Genomic DNA, 15,094 nt, shown 5'->3' with positions numbered 1-15,094 from the left:
TGGGGGAGGGTTGTTAAATCTTATGTTTGATTAATATTTTTTGGAACGCTTCCCATTGACTCACATAAAAAAAAAAAAAAAAAAATATATATATATTATTTATTAAAAATATTTATTTGTCAGTGAAAAAAATGTACAACTTCACAAGACCCAAGCCAAGCTCCACCTGCTGATGTAAGTGATGGGGTTAACTCAGAAGTAAGCAACAACAAATTAGTTGATTTATTATGTGGCTATTCTCCACATAATAAATAGTCTCAAAATGAATCCAGCTGCCCGATATTGCCGTGAAATAATATCTTTGATGAGAAAAAGTTAAAAAGCAAAGAGAAGGATAAATAAAGTTAGAGCAGTGCCTCACAGAGAAGTGTATGTGTGTGTGTGTGTGTCTATATTTGTTTTAGTGTGTCAGTGATGACAGGAAGTGATGCAGTGGCGGTCTCACTGCTTATGACGGATGTCGGGACCAGAGATCCATCTGCGTGATTAGCCGCTGGTCCGGCTGCCTCTCCTCCGGGACGGATCGATTGGAGTTGGCCGCTAAGATAACTAACCACCCCCCCTTGTTTGTGTGTGTACTTGTAGAAGTACATAAGTGTAGTGTAAGGGCGGGGTTTAGTTCTTTTTTCTTCTTCTATCGAGTTCTTCCTAAATTTCCTTTACAATACACCAACAGAAGAACGAAGGATGAGGAAACGATACATGAAAAGAACAGATTGTACTTAATTATATATTATTATGACGAGCTAAACTCATAGCACAATAAAAAACTAATTAACAAAAGTATCCCTGATTGACAAACACAGAAACTGAAGCCTTCAAGCCTTCCGTCTGCTAATTGTTTTCCATTTATTCAGCCCGTTACCTTCCTCTCATCCTCCAGCCTTTCCTTGACCAACTACAAAATGGCCTCCAACAAAGCAGCTCCCTGTCCTTGTTCACGCCTTTTCAAAAAATAAAACAAAAAGCCCAGTTGATGGGCCTCGACTGGAGGGGCACAGTGAGGGATGAAACCACAGCTACTTCTCACAGCATCTCTGATGAGACCATCTCTCTTTTTGTTGGCTACTCGACACAGCTAATCATTCTGTGATCAATAGGGGGGGAAACACCTCTTTGCCCGGGAGAATGGCCCTGCAGTGGAGGCCATCATGACTGCAGCTAAAGCATACCAGAAGTTAGTACATATAGTACATATTTTGTAACTTTCATATTCTGTAAAAATACATTGTACATGTTTGATTTCATCCTTTGATGGAGTAGATCACACCGGTGTGATCATTCTAGTAAACGAATGTGACTTTTAAGGGAAACTCATCTCATCTATGACATTTAAGAGGGCTTTTATTTTGAAATTCATCAACAGAATGTCCTGGTACTGTCTGAGTGACAGGGCTCTGTGGAAACAGCAAGTTTCTTAATGAAACAATCAATCTTCTTTCATTTCGAAGTCAGATTGGTCTTTGGAAATATATTCTTTAAGATTAAGATGCATTCATTTTGTGTTATTTATTATCATCAGAGTATTACCGCTATACCTAGTATATACAGTACACGTACCGCAAAACGACTTAGGGGCTAGTTACACCTAATTTTTCCAAGTGGAGGCTGGCATCTTCCATCACCGTTTTCTGACCTAAACTTTGCTCGCTCTCTCCAGACTCTCTCCACGTTCACCGCTTCCCTCCAGATGCAAAAACACACGCCTCATAAATCACACACACTCGCCCAGGAAAGTGTGTGTGAGAAGGTTGAGAGCTGGAGGACGGAGAGAGAGAGAGATGCGAAAATGCTGAAGCGTGTCTCATGCCAGCGGCTTAAAAAAAACCCCAAAAACAACACATGACACTGTGTGTTTTTCTTCATAGTCATGTACTACATCTCATGTAGAACAAGCAGCAATATATTGAGCATTTCTGCTATATCGCCCAGATGTTTTTAGATGTTTTCACTGAAAATACAGTGACCAATTTGGTAAATCCGGGAAGAAGATGCAAAACTGTGTATTAATGTTTAAGCATAATAACAGTTGCAGGCATTGCCCATGACACTCTGATCACTGGGAGCCCTGGAAATTCTGTCCAAAAAACAAAGGTGGCCACATTGAATTGTAAGGAAATTCTCAGTTTTATAGAAGACGTAAGACCACAAAAAGAGGAGCTTGTCTTGCTGTTTTGCCAGCAAATACATAAGATATCTGATATATTTTTTACAAAGAGTACAAATTATGATTATTTTAGATTACATTTATTTAAAAAAATGTCTTTGATTTAACTGTAATGAAAGCGCACCTTCTGCTGAAAACGGACATCACAAATGTTTGTTAAAACTAAGTACGAACATTCTTCCGCTGTTTTCCTCAGTGTGGGCCCAACAAAGAAAAGCCTTTTTCCAGAGCCCCAAGCCATTTGTTTGAGCCTTATTCCAAACAATTGTGTTTCCCAGCATCCTCGGGTATATATATATATATATATATATATATATATATATATATATATATATATATGTCCCTGTAAGATCAGTGTGTTGCCTCTATCCTGCTCTGATGCACCAGGTTAAGATGACGAAGGCAGGAGACACAAAATCCACTAAAGGACGAAGACTTACTTTCCTTTACTCACTGCACTGTCGACCACAAAGCCCATTTAAATGAAACGCTTTTCTACACATCACAATGAGTGAAACCGTTGCCCTGACAACAAACTGAACACTGTGAAGACTACTTGTTTAGTGTGTATTTGGACAAAAGTTTCAATTAAGTTTGAATTGGACGTGTTTGGCCCTTATCCCTCATTCTTAAGTATAGCTCTGTGTGCTCGGGTCATGAGGCGGGGGAGGATAGTGTAGCTGCAGAGATCCTAAACCCCCCCCCCCCCCCCTTGCAGCCCGTTCATTATACCGTCTCTGTCCTTGAAGGGAGGTTGTCTGAGAGCTGTCGGGATCAGAACTTCTTGGCTGCGTAACGTAGACGTTGAACTTGACGGGTCCGGCCTCGATGAGGCACTTTATCTGATTGATTTTTTCCCCCCGCTCAGTTAGTGATGTAATAAATAGTCTTTGTGGTTTTTGTTTTTTTTCCGACTGAAACATCCAAGGAAGCAAATGTACTGGGTCGGACAAAATGTACATACCTGTCCAAAAAAATGTGAACCTACAAGAATAGAGTAAAAACACTGAAGGTCGAGTCTCCCACACTGCACAAGTGTTCAGTCAACAGGTTCATTTTGAGTTATTTTAGGGCTTGACCATATTAAAAATAAATATTTCACCCACAAAATAATCACCCTTACTTCAATCATTACAGAATTTCCTCTACGGTGAACGGAGAATCCAAAAAAACGGAGAAAAGTCTTTTATATAAATAAAGTAAATGGGGGCGACTTGTACAGTATAATCATTGTTTCATTTATTGAGTAGCATGTAGAGTAATTGGTATATAAAAAAAAAAAAAAAATGGGAGGGTGGGGTGCTGTATTCCTTAAAATGACCTGCTGGTTTTGCACAATCTGTCCAATAAATCCTGTGTGCTGAAAACTTTTTTTTATTTACTTAAGTTAAGTTGGTTTTGTGTTGTTTAAATGCGTATTTCCTACCTTCAAAGAGCTCTTTAGTTTCAGCTATCCAAAATCAACTAGCAGGGTCTTGAAAGTCGCTCAACACGCATAATAATTTCCTCAAAGTAAGCTAATTTTAAAAGGTAGTTCAAGGTTACACATGGTGTGGCAGAGGGGATAAAACAAGAGACACTGCACACATAATATGCACTTGGTCTATATACATTATAGAAATGAAATCATCCGCTACAGTCATAAAAAAAAGATGAAATATGTCAGGCCTAATACTGTTGTACAATCTCATTTTGTCTCTTATAAATCTAGCAATAAAGACAACAGTAAAAAGTGTAGGGCTTTATTTGTAACCATTCAATAAGCAGGCCTGCATCGTAACCTCCATTAAATGACTTAATTAAAAACACCCGTAACCATTGTAACAGTTTACAGATCATCTCTCTATCGGTTTAATTAGGCTAAGTGCTATTTGCTACACTGCTCATTGTGATGTTTCACTGTTATTAAGTGAGGATTTAATAGATGAACCCGTGGTGAGAATCATAAAGGTTGTGGAGATGGAATCTGTGCTCCGCATTCAAGCTTGATGGGAATTTGATCAACAGGAGAACAGAATGTGACTGTCATTATATCTCAGCTCTTAATGACAGCTCTGTTGAGATTGGAATTAAACTACTGATTAGACACATCATTAAATGAGACAATATTACATAAGAGCGCTAGTTCTGATCATGTTAAAGGAGCGGCTGGTTGGTTAGATGGCAAATCTTCCTACAAGACTCATGTTGATCCCAAAGAAAAATTCTAAATTATACCAGAACTGAGCTTGTTTCTCCCTTCACAAACAGCAAAAAAAGCACTATACAACCCACTACACTGAATTATAGAGACCATTTATCACAGGGCCATTCAATTCATTACTCAAGACAGCTATAAGTCACCACTGTCTGGGAGTTAGTTGAAGAAGTCCTACGGCCACCATTGACATCCAGAAGTTGTCAGCCTACCTGTTTTTAATTTATGAGACCATGCTATCCAAGTCGCTGAGATATTATACATCCTTAGTGGAGTTCAATGAGATCAGTGAGCTTTAAAAAATAAATAAAAAAAAGCTCCTGTGGACTGGGACAGATTGGTTTCCAGGACTATGCACCGCACAGAATGAACCGCATCCCAAACTGAAATAAGCGACATGGATGTAGTAACTGTGACGTCACACCATTGGTTTGTGAAGCCTCGAGTTTAGCATTTGGGAGGCTGTCATCTTGTTTTTGTTTTTTTGCAACCAGATGTGCCACGAGAGGGGAGGAGCTAATTACATCTGAACGCCGAAAATGTTAACTTTAATATTAACTTTCATGAACAGAAAAAAATACGAAAGGGTTCAAGCTCTAAGACAAAAACATGGACAACTCCCAGACCCAACGTTACGGTTTTCCTCTAAATGGAGCATCATTTACTAAATGAACATCATGCTGTATTTAAGAAGACTTAGAAACTAGAGATTGAGACCATAAACTCATGTTTACAATGTTTACTGAGGGAATAAATCAAGTGAGAAGTAGAGTCATTTTCTCATAGACTTCTATACAATCAAAGGAGTCGCCCCCTGATGGCCATTAGAGAGAATGCAGCTTTAAGGCACTTCAGCATTGGCTTCACTTTTCGGACTCAGAGGTTGCCGTCTGATGTGTATTGAAAAAATATAGGTATAGGTATATAGGTAAATAAGTTATGAGTGTCATATATGCAAATATCTTATGGCAAAATTGAAACATAGCTTTAATCTTACAATGATATTTACATTACAGTCATTTGCATTGTTGTCAACCGAACACATGCCAGCTGTTAGGGTGGCTTGAAAAATGAATGTACAAACATGAATAGTCGAATACATTCAAAATATGTTTGTTGTATATGAAAAGTATCTTAGCAGCTGGAACCTGGGAATGTTAGCGTTTTGCTTGAAAAACTACTACTAGTTGCAGATGATATACGAATCCAATAATCAAGTAATCATACAAGCTCTATTTTAAATAAATTAAAACTAAATCACCTGTTAGAGATACTTATTCTTTTAAGGGGCTTTGAAGGCCAAGAATTTACACTGGCAAAATTCTGCAAATAATTTAATTTCAATACAATTGATCGAATATAAGTCAAAGAAAAATGGCCACATTTGTTTTTGCAGCTTATTAGCCATGTTGCACCATCAAATTGTATAAAGCTTTATTCTGTCGACAGATAAACTGTTCTCCTAAAGAGTCATGGTTTGCAGACAGTTATGAGGGAGGACTCAAGGGTACAAATATATCTTTTGAATAAACTGTCTGAACGGTCCCATTAGCGACAGAGCTAACGGACTTGCTCACTGAAAAGCTTTTCATTATACCAATTTCTCGTGTGACAAGGCTTTAACTATTGATATTTTTAATAATATTTATTTTAATTAGAGTGTCAGTGAGTGATCATTGCCTAGTGTAACTCATCTTGTGGTGTTGTAGATATGCAATTAGCTCTCAGGTTTCTCTTGATCTCATTGAGAGTCACTGAATGAATAAATCTGTACTACATGAATACAAAACGGGTCAAATCTCATCCTATTATCTGATTCATGCAGAGTGAATGCAAACTGTGTCTGTCTGTTTCTAACATAGAGTACACATTTATCAGATAAAGTGGCAATCGCAAAGATGGTAATCTAAATACATCCCAATCTAAAACCGGAGGTGGTAGAGTAACACAAAGGTGATTTATTTATTTGCAGTGTTATAAACTGGAAGTCTTTGGTGTCATTCTCTGAAAAAATAAACAGTTTTTCTTACTATGCACCCAATCGTGAAATAAATTGCATGCAAGTATTAAATTTAGGTTATAACCCAAGACTTTAGACTGCTAAACTATGGGCCCAATTACTTTGCTTTCAGTCAAATTCTAAATCAACTAAGACTGAAATCTTATGGATTCTAGATATAGATTAGGAGTAGAAAGGACATATAACTTGTTTCAATGGCCATTTGACTAGTAAAAACTGTAACAAGAGTGTGTGTGGATGAAGAATTAACTTATTACATTTTACAAATTTACTCTGGCTCCACATGTTTCTTAACGTTATTGCTCCATTGCTCATTTAAGTTGTTACTGCAGAGCCTCCTTTCAGTGAGTTGCTGTAAGTGGGCTTGGCTTTAAATGGAAGTTAGGTTGAATGGAAATATCCCTTCTACTCCTATTCCATTTTCCAAGGGTTTACCACTTTTATTGAATTGAACATAATACTTAATATTAATCGTAAAAAGGTAAACGTGAGCGCAAAGTGGAATCTGTGGCCACTTTATCGTAAAGCTTGATTCATGTGGAGGTTTGTGACTGTGCATGTGTTGACTGTCAGCTTTTACAGCTGGGAGTCCCGCTATCCGTCTGAAGTTTACGTTGCTACAATACACATTCATATCTCCCCCCCTTGTTGTTTTAGTGCCTGCACAGACTTTATGGGCCGTACATCAGCTGCATCAGGTGATACATCTGAGAGAGCTACTCGGAGTTATCCATCTTCCCACTGTCGAGCAGAAAGGTTAAGCTCACGTTTGCATAACAATACCACCGAGAGAGAAGACACTACCAGAAACTGTCCCTTCTTTATCATTCAGGTCAGATGCAAGGAAACATCTAGCTTGAGGGAATCATTATTGTTGCAAAATGAACGGCAGCGACATCTTTTGAAGCTGATCTCCCAGCACACTTTGTCCAATAACTTCTCATACAGACAGGGTCGCCTTTCTCTCTCTGGCTGAGGATTGGAATGGGCTTCCTTTAAAAAAACCGCCTGATAATAATTCTTATTTATTGTGCTGGTTCCACACCTCTGCCTGATTTATTTATACACTGTGTGTGCCCAGAATTTATTCACAGTCCCAAACATTCTTTTCATTTGTATATTTGATAAAAGCACCATGTACTGCTCGTGTACTGTGAGCAAGCTCATGTATTGTTTGTTATGTGTAGCTTTCAGTGGGCCTCCAGCAGGAAGTGAAGGAAAAATTACTTAAATTTAGTTTGGTATCCACGATTTGCTCTTTTCTGTTAGTAGCCATCGAGGTCTTGGATTCACCAATGTTTGCATATGTTTTGCTCTTCCCTTAGGTATGGGAACATTTTATGAGAGCACTTATAAGAAAAAATAAACATCTTGTTTTCACAGCCCTGAAATTGTTTGTTAAAACACAAGGAAGCATTGGTTTTAATTTTGAGGAACATAAAAAAAAACATGAATATTATCATATATTCATCTTTTATCTTAAACCGTTTATCCTCGTCAGGGTCGCGGAGGGGCTGGAGCAGATCCCAGCTGGCATAGGGCGAAGGCAGGGTACAGCCTGAACAGGTCGCCAGACTACCATCAATTAAACTAAAGGAGCCGTAGAACCCGGGGAGAACCCAAGCTCTACACGGGGAGAACATGTAAAATCCACACAGAAGGGCTGTCGAGCAGGGGAATCGAACCTGAGCCCACTTTTACTGAGGCGACAGTGCCGGCTTGGTTGAACACAGTTATATTCTGACAGACAGTACGAAAAAAATGATGTGTTTGTTGAATATTTACGCATGTAAACATGTTCTAGTAGAAAAAATAAATAAAATACAAACATGAACCTGAAATAAATATCGATACACTTGACTATCACAATATTATGTTTTGTGATACTGTATTGACTGATTTTTAATTAATAGTTTACATGCAAACATTGAGACAGCGGCTCAAAATGCACAAGAAGTATTGTGCTATGATGTTGGATGTTACATGGACTGTGAAGAATGCAAATGCTGATCAAACTGTTATTAATTAAATAATAAAATAAAATAAGTGACTTTCTTATACTATGGTAGTTTCCCTAGAAATAGATTAATATATGAGCTTTCTTACAGTATCAAAATATGTTGAATCGTTTATCATGATACGTATTGCCAGATTCCTGCCAATACACATCCCCAATATATATATATATATATATATATATATATATATATATATGTGTGTGTTTCTTGATTTTTGTAATACTTGCGTAGTCTGACTATATTTATGTTATGCATCAATACACCAATGCAGATTCCCTTAAAGTGAAAACCTACTTAAAATAATCTGGATTCTGATGCCTCATACAACGTAGCTCTTAAACAAAGTAAGGCTCTAGTTTCAGTTTAAATGAAGAGCGGTTAAAGCCTGCCTGCAGTGTCAGATGGTGGAGGCAGGGACAACGGGACGAGATGCAAGGTGTGATTATCACTTTTGATATCCACCACCCGTTCTAGGATCTGTTGTCTTGCTTTCTCTCTCTCTTTCCCTTCTCGGCTTTGAGATTTAAAGATAAGATGAAACTTTAATGATCCCCGTGTGGAAATTGGGTCGATGGAGTCGCAAACAGCAATGAGACACAGTGGAGGATTATAGTATAGAGCAAAAGCAGGTCTTATAAACATAGGTCTGAGCCTAAGTCCAAGATAACTAGCCAGCTTCTAAATGAGGATAAATAACTAAATGTATTTAAACACTCTTGTCACAGACTAGGAAAGGACATTGTTATTGTTATTGACAGTTACGAACACTGACTCACAAGACGTTGCAACGTGCTGATAGCTTTAACACTCTTTTGTTTCATGACGTAGACTAGTCCCAAACGGTTATAGAAATTGGCTTTGTAAGATTAGGGCTGATTTAAAACAGTAGATGGCTTTTCGAGGCTTCTTCAACCATCAAATATGCCAACACTAACACCAGCATTGACATGTTTCATTACAGCACAGCATTCCATTCAGTTTATAGCTTTAAAACACATTTCAAGTGTACAGTCACTCTGTAAACCCACTGGAAAACCTTTACATACTAATTCACCACTAACCAAATGGGCCCTTTTGTTACTCTGAAGCTGCTCTTCCTGTAAATCGTTCGCCTCGGGTGAGCGGGCAAGCTTATTTTCTGTCCCACTATAATAACTAGAATAAATCAGTGATGTGTTTTTTTTTCCCTTCTCCCCACAGCGGTGTACAGCAGAAGCCAAATTCAGTTCAAATTGGGTATTGTGTGCAACTGCAGTGGCTAATCAATATGTCAAAAGATTTGGTAAGAAGCAGCAGAGCTTAAAAAAATATATATATAAAAACTTTAAGTGTGACAGATTTTCTAATGTTTGGCCTTCGGTGTTAAACACTGTGGTGACACAGTGGGAACCTTGAATGAAGCTGAACAATGATTTCATCTTCAAACTGTAATTTTTATTGATTGAAGGATTCTGTGTTTCCCTCTAGCAAAGGAGGGCTGAATGGCCGAGTTGCTAAGCATTCAGACTTCGCCCGACCTGGTGGTGCAAAATCTGAATTGGATGCCACTAAGGGCAAGCTTTAATTGAAAGCCAAGGAGGGTTTTTTTTTTTATGTTCAGGGCTTTTCAGAGTAGGAAATCAGTCCTAACTGTAGTTCTTTTAAGACCTGAATTAAAATCCTTTACAACTTGGGATGCAACAGAGAGCATGAGTAAAAACCCAGTTGCTTGCACACACACACACACATCTTTGGCACAGTGATGATTCAATCTCTCACAAACTACAATTTCAGCAGTAACGTATCAAACTTTGATAATTTATGTGCAGCTCTTTAGATATGCACAGATTCATTTATTTCCATAAGCCGTTTCATCACGGGTTTAGTTTTAATTTATTTAAAATAGAGCTTGTATGATTTCTTGATTATTGGATTAGTATATCATCTGCAACTATTCAGATTATTTGACCAAGTTATTTTTCATGTTTCCAGCTGCTAAAATACTTTCCCGATACAACAACAAACATATTTTGAATGTATTAGACTATTCATGTTTGTACATTCATTTTTCAAGCCACCCTAACAGCTCGCATGTGTTCAGTTGACAACAATGCAAATGGCTAATTGGTAAATATCATTGTAAGATTAAAGCTGTTGATGTTTCAATTTTGCCATCTGATATTTGCATATATGACCCTTATAACTTATTTACCTTTATACCCATACATTTTTCATTACACATCAGGCGGCAACCTCTGAATCTGAAAAGTGAAGCCAATGTTGAAGTGCCTTAAAGCTGCATTCTCTCTAATGGCCATCAGGGGGCGACTCCTTTGATTGTATAGAAGTCTATGAGAAAATGACTCTACTTCTCACTTGATTTATTCCATCAGTAAACATTGTAAACATGAGTTTATGGTCTCAATCTCTAGTTTCAAGTCTTCTTCAATTCAGCATGATGTTCATTTAGTAAATGATGGTCCATTTAGAGTCACATAGACCATAAAGCAGGGTATGCTTTAGGGCGGGGCTACACACTGATTGACAGGTCGCTACCACAGCCTTTTCCGTTCTGGGTCACCAAAAAATGGCTTATTCAGCGTTCAGTTCTATTTAGCTCCTCCCGCTTGTGTCACTTCTGGTTCCTAAAAAAAACAAACTGGCGAATAATAGCCTTCTCAACAAACCAGTGGGTGACACCGCGATGACTACGTCCACTTCTTATAAACAGCCTATGACATTCATAAATCTTACTACTTTGAATTGATCCACTATCTAATATCTTAAACTGCAGCTGTCAGGAAAAAAATAAATACTTCTTGCAGAAAGTCATTGTAACTATCTGTCAGTCCTTCTCTGAGGTTTAACTTTAGTGAGATTCCAGCGAGGGATACTAAGGTCCTGAAAGTGCTGTTTATTTTCCCCATTCAGTTCACTTAAACTGGAACAAATTGAAGCAGTTGCCCTGCCCACACTGCTGCATTTACGCTTGAACAGTGACAAGAACGGTCAGCTAGGAAACAAGCAAGTAAATCAGTCCCTCTGTTACTCCCTCTTTGGTTCTGGAGCAGTAAGTGTAACTATCAGAAGAAGAAGAAGAAGAAGAAGAAGAAGAAGCTGTTAATTGCCAAGTACGTTACACATACAAGGAAATTGGCTAGGTGATTAATTGGTGTGTACAGTAAGTAACAAACACAGTGCAATACTAAAGACATCATTTAAAAATAGAAATGTGAAAATATACAATGAAATATTGCACATGAACTAATGAGTATTTGCAGAAAATGATCCATATGTGTTGAATTGTAAACTGTAGATATCAAGCCCGGTGTGTGAACATGTGTGCTTTACAGTTCACCTCATTACAAATGGATTCAATCATTCATGAGAGATATCACTGTGACAATAACACCCCTTTCAAACACGCATATATCTTCCTCTGAATCCAAGCACTTTCCCACAATGCAATGCTAGTAACACAAATGCAGTTATATCCACGGAACAGCTGCGACTCGGATATACATGAAACCTTTTTAACCTGAATTACCTAGTAACAAAGTATCCTACACATTTCTACAAGCGCTCAAACGTAAATCCACGCGTGAATGCACACAGGTGTTTGTGGGAAAGAGACCACAGTGGTCGTTGCTGTTGAACGCTTCCGCTGCCAGAAAATGAGTGACAATGGCGATGCAAAACACATTATCCTGCGGCCACAGTGGTAATTATGGTTTCTAATATGGGACCAATTAGCAAGAGCCATCAAGCTCTGAATATGCAATTATGTTTAATTACACGATAGAAGTATGGCTGATAGCAAGAGAAGATGAGATGAAAAATACAATGTTTGTCTCTGGATGCTGTCCTGTCTTTGAATGTCCCGCATAGACAGGCTGGCTATGTGTTCCAACCAACGACTCTAAGGCCAGTGCTCCAAATTTAGCCACGATTGGAGTCTTTTCAAAAGGCAAAATGCATGGGGGGGGCTTGGGACCAGCATGGAGAGTGTCATTTAGCTCTGAGTACTGCCCAGGCAGAAACCTCCGGTTCTAAAGAGTGAAGCCAACTTAGAATCGTGCTGAATCTTGCATTCTCTCTACTGACCTTCAAAGGGCGACTGCTTCGGGTACAAAAAGTAGTCTGGTTGTATAGAAGTCTATGAGAAAATTACTCTACTTCTCACTTGATTTATTACCTCAGTAAACATTGAAAATATGAGTTAAAAGGTCGCAATTTCTAGTTCAAAGTAAATTATGGTCCATTTAAAGTCAAATATACCATAAAGCAAGTATGTTTCAGGGCAGGGCTACTGTGATTGACAGGTTTCTACCGTACCAAGGAGGTTTATGGCGTCTCTATTTAACTCCTCCAGAGTCCATATACTGATGGCGTAATCCAAAATGGCGACGGCCAAATTGCCAAACTGGAGGCTTCAAAACAGCAGTCCACAAACCAATGGTCACGATGACTACGTCCACTTCTTATATACGGTCTGTGGTAACGCCAACCTAATCTCATTGGAAGGCTTATGAATACATAAGACATTCCAGGTATCATGATAAGTCATTTTAGGCTTTGGGTGATTCCACTTCACTGCGCAATGTTACCGTTAGACAGCAGCAATTAGGTTTGGACTACAAAATCAAGTTAAGTCTAGGAAACACAACATGGTTGGGCTTGAAATAAGTATGCAAACTACTAAAAGATAAACAATGACTATAAATATGGACTTCAAAATAACTCGAACACTGGCTTCCTTTTTTAAAGTCCTGTGTTTGTTTGACCAGTCCACCTCACTTCCCAGCCTGCATAGGTAGTCTTTGTCACCGTTTGTACTGCGTCACTCTGAGTGTAAGACATTCAATTGCAGTCAGTACAGACTACTGCCCTCAGTCTACAACCCACTATGACTCTCAAGCTTCTGTGGACATCATTAAAGGAAAATGCCTCAGTGGAGCATTTAGCAGCAGAGAAAGTCACTTATATTGTCACCATGTACCGAGTTAACAGTAGGATCTTTGGGATCCATTAAAAACACACACATGCTTCTGAATGTGGTCCTTGTCTCTGCTGATAGTAGCTTAAAAGTACAGTCCAAAACCTCAAAGGAGGATATTTTATATACAAGTCAAGTACTCTGCTGGAAATCACAGCTGATCCATGCCTCTGACCACAGCCTGAGGTCAGTGCTTGCTTTTGGTTTGACCAGCCAGTTAGTGAGAGCTGTCAGCTCAGCTTTGTAGTTGCTACAGAAGCAACAATGTAGTGGGAAATAAAACAGGTGAGTGACCTCCTCTCTGCCAATATCACAGGTTGTTTTTTTCCCCCAGAAAAGTGTAGCTCCTTTCTCCAACTGTCTTTTTTTTAAGGTGCAAGATCTAAGATTGACAGCATTTTGATTGCCTCTTAACGGCTCTCAACATGTCGATGGGGAGCCGACGGCTCATCGCTTACGGTGCTAACATCACTAACTACAACAAAAGGTGCTGATGAGGGTGGTGCAGGGTGGGTGCTACGCTTGCACAATGATGCCATCAGGAAGGCTGGTTTGCATGGGGTTCTATTAAGAGAGATACTTGGCATCTTAAGAGTTGTAAGAGTTGTGTTTTTCTTTTTACAAAACCAACAATACAAGAGATTAAGTTCAAGGAATTGATTGTGTTTTTGTCTGCTCTAACGTAAGCTTTAAATACTAGCATGGTTGGTTAACTAGCTTACATCCTACTGCATAAACTAAGCATTACTCCAAAGCCAAGGAGAACCTTTTTTTTGCAGTTGTTTTGTACTCTCAATTCTGTATTTAGCACCTTTAATAGAAATCATTACTATCTAAAATAAAGGAACTTTTGGGGAAAATAAACCCATGACTGGTTCCAACTACAGTCCAAATAAAACTTTAAATATAATTGGGGAAACTACAGTTTGAAATAGGATTATACAGAAAAGTTTCTGTCCTACTGTGCAGTGTGCAACATCCATGCAGTGAGCGAAATGTAAATGGAAGAGAACAAAGACAAGCCGCTGGTCACGAAACAAAGAGTATCAGCAATGCTGTTGGGTTCGGGCTTCGCTGCCTCACTGTCAATATTTACCTCATACAGTTTGATCTCAGCTCCTATTGCAAGTTTGTCTTCTCCCTTAATGAGATTTGTTCAGCTGATTCTTTCGTCCGCCGCGCTCGCCGATAACCAGGAGCAACGCAAAGGCGAGCAAATCGGGGCCCCGGATCTGAGCTGAGACGCCATAATGAGCCCAATTTCGCAGGCACCCGCTGCAGGAGAGCCCTAATGCCCTGTCAGGAACCTGCTGCGAAGTAATGACCGTGCACGTCGCTCTCTAATGCCGTTTCCTCAAACATACACACAAACACGGACATGGAGGAATGAACACCTCGTGTGCGGGCAAACAACTAGTGTTGCTTAAAAAAAAGTGTTTGATTATGCTCTTTTTACCCCCCCCAAATACACTAATGAGCAATTATTCCTGATATTTCTCCAGCCGTGCAGCTGGCGAGTTTTGGCAGGAAATACCCAGCAGACTTTGTCCTGTGAACTCTGGTGCCTCATGAAGGCTCTGTGTGTGAATGTTAGAATCCTCTCGCGGTCAGTGGGAGATGGGGTTCCTCCAAAACAAGCCAGGCGTCTCTGCAGCACTGACATTTGTAAGAACTAATAAAAGTATAAAGCCATACTTTTTTTGTTCACCTTAAAATT

General features: G+C 39.0%; 1 protein-coding gene across 10 annotated transcripts in view; it reads right to left on the bottom strand.

Moving 5' to 3' along the window:
- Nucleotides 1–15,094, bottom strand: part of LOC129111782 (beta-1,3-galactosyltransferase 1-like) — a 111,192-nt gene that overhangs the window by 31,419 nt on the left and 64,679 nt on the right. The window lies entirely within an intron of this gene.

Source organism: Anoplopoma fimbria, chromosome 22, assembly GCF_027596085.1.
Source record: "Anoplopoma fimbria isolate UVic2021 breed Golden Eagle Sablefish chromosome 22, Afim_UVic_2022, whole genome shotgun sequence".
Lineage (NCBI taxonomy): Eukaryota > Metazoa > Chordata > Actinopteri > Perciformes > Anoplopomatidae > Anoplopoma > Anoplopoma fimbria.
The sequence above is the reverse complement of the archived record's forward strand: the minus strand, read 5'-3'. Positions and strand labels throughout refer to the sequence as shown.